This window comes from Pecten maximus, chromosome 1, assembly GCF_902652985.1.
Source record: "Pecten maximus chromosome 1, xPecMax1.1, whole genome shotgun sequence".
Lineage (NCBI taxonomy): Eukaryota > Metazoa > Mollusca > Bivalvia > Pectinida > Pectinidae > Pecten > Pecten maximus.
The window spans coordinates 37,661,034-37,668,623 of NC_047015.1; the positions used below are offsets into that span (position 1 = coordinate 37,661,034).

Genomic DNA, 7,590 nt, shown 5'->3' on the forward strand with positions numbered 1-7,590 from the left:
CGTATATATATACAAGATTCTTGATGCCCGCATCCATGTGTCACAACTATATAACAACATTCTTTCAAACAGTGTTCAATCACATTTGCTGCAGAATTTAATGTACAGGACGACAACAGAGGTTGATCTGCAAAGTGCAAACAAAATTACAGCTGGACTTGCTATAAATGAGGGCAGTTGTTTAACTAATTCAATACAATCAGGACCTGCACCAGGTCGCAAGATTGATGGTTCATTGGCTCTAACGTTAACGTAGTCTTACGCAGAACAAAATCATGCAAAACCATCCAGTGAAAGTGTCTTATTTTTACAGTTTAATATATTATATCAGAAAAAAAATCACCAACATTGTTTTCAATTTTGGTTCCAATGCACAATATGTATATATATCTTACGCATTACAATTTGTCCCAACAAAATTTTGTAAAATGTATAATAGGTGAAGGAACGCTTTATAACTTAATTGGGATAACAAGTTAAAATAAATAAGTTGAATGTTAAGTGGAATAGTCAAGACAAACTGCTATTGCATTCATTTCCATCATTTATTTACTAAAAGAACATTTCAAGATCAAAGATACAAATTTGTATGTCAAAGAAGACAATCATTGGTGTGGAAATTCATTCGATGAATAATTGTGTAAATTATATTATTTATCCTCCAATAAGCCCCTCCTCTAGTGTAAAAGTGTTGAGTTTCGGGAGGGCTAACATTATTTGTGAGCTACTTTGCTTACTATTTTAAGAGTGATGATTTTACAAAATTAAAGAAGGGCGTTTATTTGTGGGTAGTGGCTTGTTTGCATATAAGTATGGTACCCTTTTACAATATCTATAAATAAACGTAAATGGAGGCCAAAATAATGAGGTCTGTCTGCATTAATCAAACGTGTATAGATTTTTCATTTGAACCCACAGAACAAATTTTGCCTCTACTAAAATATAAAGACAACTCTCCCAAAGACTGACAATAACATATCTGTCTACAATTATACATTTGGAGGTATCAAGACCAGATCCAATTATCAAGAACATTTCTCATACCTATTATCACATCTCCTTTTACACCGTCTACAATTCATTGTGTCCTAGCAGTCCTATAACATTGTGCCTATATAAACTCAATATTGTGTACACTATATGTAAACAAAGGCCTGTTTTGTAAGTTATTGATAACTCACCAACAGAAACATTGATCTATGGTGCTATAAATCTCAAGATTTCAGACATTGAAAATGGTGCTGCAGTTCCCTGCTGTCATATATAGCATGTACACATACACCAAGGCGCATACAGGGCTTATGTTTGAACACAGACCAATAAATAAATACCCACAGAATGAATCACATGTTTTCAATTTAATAATTAATAGATAAAAAGTTCTTGTAGTTATTGACAGCATCTAATGTGATACAAATCTCAATGGTTTTTAGATTCATAACTTACATTAAACTAACTCAACTTAAGATTTTGCAGTTGGAACCTCTCAAAGCTAGTAAGATTATAAATCGGGAAAAAGTAAGGACTACATAATGTTATGCAATTATTTGGATTAGATCCACATCATTGTAAAACAAACACAGCCATGCCCTATAGTGAGTGTATCAGAATACGAGACCTATCTACAGACTTCTCGCCACTCTTGCATTGATCACTTATTGATCTCGTAACCTTTTCACCGAGACAGCTGAAACTTTCATGAATTTATAACCTCTCACTTCATAGTCTATCAAGTATTCAGTTTGTTGTTTATTATAGTCTATTTTTGAAGATGGGAACAGTGTGTAAATAAATTATAAGTTTTGTTATGTTGATTCATGGTTTATCAAGAATTCAGTTCTGGAGTTGCTATCCTAGCTTATTTCAGGAAGTGGAACGTTCTTGTGGATTAGCTAGGAAATACTTGTATTTAATTGGTTTAGTCCAGTATTGAACTGAACAATTCCAACTAAAAGTATTTATCAACAAACTATAGGTATTCTGTGCAATAAATACATTATTAGACATCATTCTTTTCTCTGTATTTACTTTTAGATTGTTAGATTTCCAATCACTCTTTCCTCCCCCTCCCTCCTTTTTTTTTTTAGACTGTTAGCTTTCCAATACAGAACATTATACAGGGTTCCTCTGTATTGTTTGAATGAGTGGAGCCTTATTTATCTTATATACTTATAAATCCATAAGGAGTCCAGACAGCTTCAATGTAAACTCTGTAAATCTTGACCTGTAGTGCGTTTGAATCCAATAACTACATACTATATCTGTTAACAACTTTAATAACTTGTACTGATCATAATGGTGTTTGTATTAATTTAGTCTCATTCAGACAGAGTTAATCAAGGTAACATGAAAATAAAATCAATATGCCAAACAACACATTTAAGCATTATTTTCTTGTGCCATACACAGTTGCACCATGCGGTTGACACAGATCTAGGATAACACTGGATAATTCATGATGTAACCATCAGAATTGAGGAGTCAATGGCATATATTTCAACTGTGCAGAAAAGATGGGAGAGTGGAACTATCAGATTCTGAAGACGATATCACTTGGTTCATTCACACATAGTCATCAAATACAAATTCCAAGACTTTTCCAGCTAGCAATGTCTGTCATTAAAATCAGAACTTTTTTCAAAAAATTTTCAGGAACAGTGACAGACTTGAAATTGAGATTGATGAAACAACAAGGAGCCGCAAAGCCTGGCATTATCCCCCGCGCCCCGCAGTTGGTATGAAAACCCAAATACATGTATAAATTAAGCTCAAAGTAAGAGTTATTAAGGAAACAGTAATTTGGTATTTTTGATTAAGTCTCCACATGGCGACAGAAAAAATACCGAAAATGGAAGGTCCGCAATAGCAAAAGGCACAACTAGAAAAAAACAATTAAGAAAGTTTCAAGGAGCTGCGTTGAACAGTTTTGGAGTTATAGCCAAGAAACAAAAGGAAACAGTAATTTGGTATTTTTTATTAAGTTTCCATGGTGACAGAAAAAAATACCGAAAATGGAAGGTCCCCAATAGCAAAAGGCACAACTAGGGCACTAGACTGATATATACAGAAAGTTTCATGGAGCTGCTTCTAATGGTTTTTGAGTTATAGCCCGGAAACAAAAGGAAACAGTAATTTGGTATTTTTTATTAAGTTTCCATGGTGACAGAAAAAATGCCGAAAATGGAAGGTCCGCAATAGCAAAAAGGCACAACTAGGGCACTAGCCTGATATATACAGAAAGTTTCAAGGAGCTACGTTGAACTGTTATGGAGTTATAGCCCGGAAACAGTAATTTGGTATTTTTGATTAAGTTTCCATGGTGACAGAAAAAATACCGAAAATGGAAGGTCCCCAATAGCAAAAGGCACAACTAGGGCACTAGTCTGATATATACAGAAAGTTTCATGGAGCTGCTTTGAACGGTTTTGGAGTTATAGCCCGGAAAAGAATCTCGGACGGACGGAGCCCAATTTAATATCCCCTGCAAATGAGTTTCGCGGGGATAAAAAAAATGCACAGTACTTAGCTTTGACATAGTCTCATTAATATTTTTGTAATGATGCAAGTGTTAATTGTGCTGTAAATATGTCACATCAAAATAAAACAAGAGGCCTATGGGTCTTAACAGTCCCCGAGTTTCAAAATACTTCGGTTAATTTGACCGTTTTTGGTTCCGCCGATCAACTCCTGGGGTCAGTCAGACAAAACATGTACATGTGCATACCATCAAACACTCATAGCATGCTGATAATGTTAAACAAGTTAAAATGAATTCCAATAGAAAACAAACAAATGATAGTTGAAAATGGGATCTTCCCTATATAAACTACAGTAAAGCTTATCCCCTTCCCTGGGGCAAACATGGGACCCCAAGGCCAAGGTTATGCAATTCACAACTTTGGTAAAGCAACTTAAGACCCTTCCATTTATGAACAATTTTTATTCTACTTGATTAGGGTCTTAACACTTTTGGCCCTGCCTATCAGCCCCCGGGGGGTGGGGACCATGTAATTCACAATTCTGGTTAACCTTTAGTAATGGAAGGTTTCTGCAAAATTTTATTGAAATTGGTTCTGGGGTTTCCGAGAAGTCAAAAACAACGAACGATGCATCCTTACAATGATCAGTTATCACTAAAAATATGTAGGTGAAAATTTCAAAGAACTTATGCCAAATTCAAAAACTTTCATGGCATGACACTGAATTTCAAGACTGGTAAGTCTTGTAACAACCTATTAGAAATTAAACAAGATATGATGGATGAGTGGGCACATATGGTATGGGATGGATCAATGAACAAACAAGGAAATCTTATATCTTATCACATACAGGAGTTACATGAACACTGAAGAACAATAATAAAACAAAATCAAACTTGTTTCATCTAAACTATCAAGCAGTTTGAAAATACGTATACCTATGTAATTATAATCTAGCATTTGAATCAAGATGATTCAAAATAAAATGAGAAGACTGTCAAAAAATGTTCTTCTTGTATTTATTTCAATAGCTGTAAAGCATAATAATTACACAAATAATATTTTCTTAACAAACAAAATACATTAAATAATAATGAGTACATGTACATAGCCAGTGTATCACTGGCTAGGATGAACCTCCATTTATGCATCTAAGGGTGCAACTAGTGTACAACAAATGCTTGTGAATGAAACATTTATACAGCTTTCTCTAAATTTAATTTTACATGACATGGAACACCAGATATGGCAGCTGCTACACCAACAAGATTTCCACGCACAGAAAGTTGAGTGATTACAAGAGTTATTGCATGGAAACAGATTTCCTATTTATATTAACAGTACCCTTGACCTTTCAACCAGCAAAATAAACCCCAAAAAATGCAAACAATTGTGGTAAGGAAAAACTGCATTCAGTTTGAGTTTGATCGGCCAAAAGGAACTTTATCACACGGAAACAAAATTTCTATTTTTATTAACAGTGACCTTGACCGATGACCTTCATACCTGAAAAGCAATCTCAAGCAAGCGCTTGTGGTAAGTAAGATCTGCATGAAGTTGAGTTTGATCCACACAAGGGAACTGGAGTTATTGCAGGGAAACCTCAGTGCGGATGCCACAGTCGACATAGTGATACCAATGTCACTTGCTTTTTGCAGGCAACACAATAAAATGAAAGGTAGGATTAAATAAACAAATCACAGAAACTGGTCTTTAAGAGATAATTTTAAAACAATCAGGTCATAGAACATTTCTTATTTAAAGTTAAAAGAAGAGCATGAAGTTGGTCGAATATCATTCTCCCATATATAAGTTATAATGTTCAATGACTGATGGAATCATTTTCCCAAAAAATTCTTTCACATGTCAGCATATCTGTTGTTTCATATTAGTTTTTTGTAGTGTTGTTCTGATTAGTTGATTAGTGGCTTTATCTCTATGACTAATCAATTATGATACTTTGTGATCAATCATGGTTTGATTATAACGTCATGGTTTAGTGATTCAAAATGCTATTTTTTAGGGATCTGAACGTGAGGGAAAAATGAGTTTAAAGAGATGTTCTTGTTTTGGATCGATGGCAATACAACTGTTTGAAGAGGAGCCTTCAAAATTAATGAGGGTCCTTTAAAACGTCGTAAGAATGCATGCAAATAAGATCAATGCAAACAAACAGTAACACACACTAGGTCTACGTATTTGCAGCTATAAACAGTTTGGAGAAAACCACCAACTTACATACCCCAGCAATATGCAAATTTACTTATTATATGCCAGTTGGAGCATGGATTTGTTACTAAAATAGCCAAAATTGCTTTAAAGGTAAATTTTGCAATATATTATTTACTTGTGCATTAATTTAAGACAAGGTAAATAATATTAATAATAAGATTCTAGAAAATTTATTTAGGGTCGCATGTTACAACAATAAAACATTAGCTCTGTATATAGGGTCCATGCCTATTAGTGTGATGAATTTATAGAATGGCCTCTATTATTGAAAGGTCAGCATCAATTTATGTAACCAGAAGCTTTTGCTTTTATGTGAATGAAAACTTAACATAACACAGAACATCAATCGCTGAAAAAGATGCCAAGAAAATGTGCACAATATTCTGCGCCATTTTAACTCGCACATATATATAACACAATAAGGCATGGACCCTGCTAATATTGCGACACAATAAGATGTTCACACAAAATGATGTCTTCATATAGAAACTTGATGTTATGTAAGAATTGCATTAATTTTTGGTACTTTCCAACATGAAAATTTTTTTATTTAAAAATTGCATTTGTATCATGTTTCATGAGTATGCGACTTGGATTGAACGAACACATTTTTTAAAGTGAACTTGGCTATTTTTAGTGAAAAGCTAAGCAAGGCGGTGGTTTTCCCCAACCTGATATTAAAAGGGTTAACGCAAATGTGACAGCAATAGAAGACATTATTATGATGAAATCAAAAGCCCCTCTTTGGGGCCCCACGTTTTTTTCCCCCACTGCAACATAAAAATATTGTTTACTACTGAACTGTTGTAGGAGTCTAGACTAACGCAACGGAGATTTTAGACATTAAAATTATGTTTTACTTTGTTAACATCGACGCTATGCATGGCACTGTTAATTGTCTAGCCATGATAACGCTAATGATTTCTTTTATGATATCAACAACCACCCGAATACATTCACACCATGATCGGTTCGCCGGCTCACTGCTTGGAACAGCTGCACTCGTTGCACCGTCAACATAACAGAATTTTTTGTGTCTACAAAGGAAAACCCTTCGCAATCTTACCTATATTTCTATAGCGTCGTTTCAGAGTGACTGCGATTGACGTTCTACATGATTGGTGAACTAATACAGGTTTACTGCGTCACGCCGACTTGCCATAAAACAGGTGGTCACACTGCAGACGTCTTTGGTCTCTGCAGTCCCTTGGTAAAAATATGGCTACCTTACCATATTAATACACGACCCATCGGGCGTGGTGTATGTGGGATTGAGGTAAAATTGTTGTTTTATAGCGATTACCTCCCTTAGACCAAGCAGAACTCTTCTTCTTCTTCTTTTGTCATTCGGCCTCCGTCAAAAAATGACGATTACGAGAACTAGGTAACGTGTCCAGAATGCTGCACAAAAACCAATCATAGAATGCTTAATTTAACAAAGCAATTTAAATTTCTACTTAACCGACAGAAATTGTATTCATAGAAATTTTTAATAAGGGTAATTGCATATCAATGTAATTTTGACCCCTTGATTCCCACTTTTTTTATATAACTAAATAATGTGGAATGAGAAATATATCAAACTTTCTTTTGTAACCTTAGATATTAAGTGAGCAATGCAATTTTTGCATGTTGAAATCCGTAGATTATTATCACCGATACGATTAATCGAATGAATAAATTGTGGGGAAATAATCGTCAATAGGCCTAATCGATTATGAAAGTGAAAACAAAATAATATAAGGATTTTTTTAAATTCATTTATTCAACTTGAAACTTGAAAACTATGTATGCATTTTTTACATGAATATTGTAAATCCTACGACTTACATGTTGATAAAGCATGGCTGTTCAAGCTGAAATTAATCGGACGTTATTT

At 34.4% G+C, this 7,590-nt stretch overlaps 1 protein-coding gene across 1 annotated transcript in view; it reads right to left on the reverse strand.

Moving 5' to 3' along the window:
• LOC117332411 (trinucleotide repeat-containing gene 6C protein-like) overlaps positions 1 to 6,932 on the reverse strand; it is a 42,784-nt gene extending 35,852 nt beyond the window's left edge. The window contains exon 1 of the mRNA XM_033891309.1: positions 6,778 to 6,932. The gene's annotated coding sequence lies outside the window, so the exon portion shown is untranslated. The remainder of the gene's footprint in view (positions 1 to 6,777) is intronic.
• Positions 6,933 to 7,590: the final 658 nt, after the last annotated feature.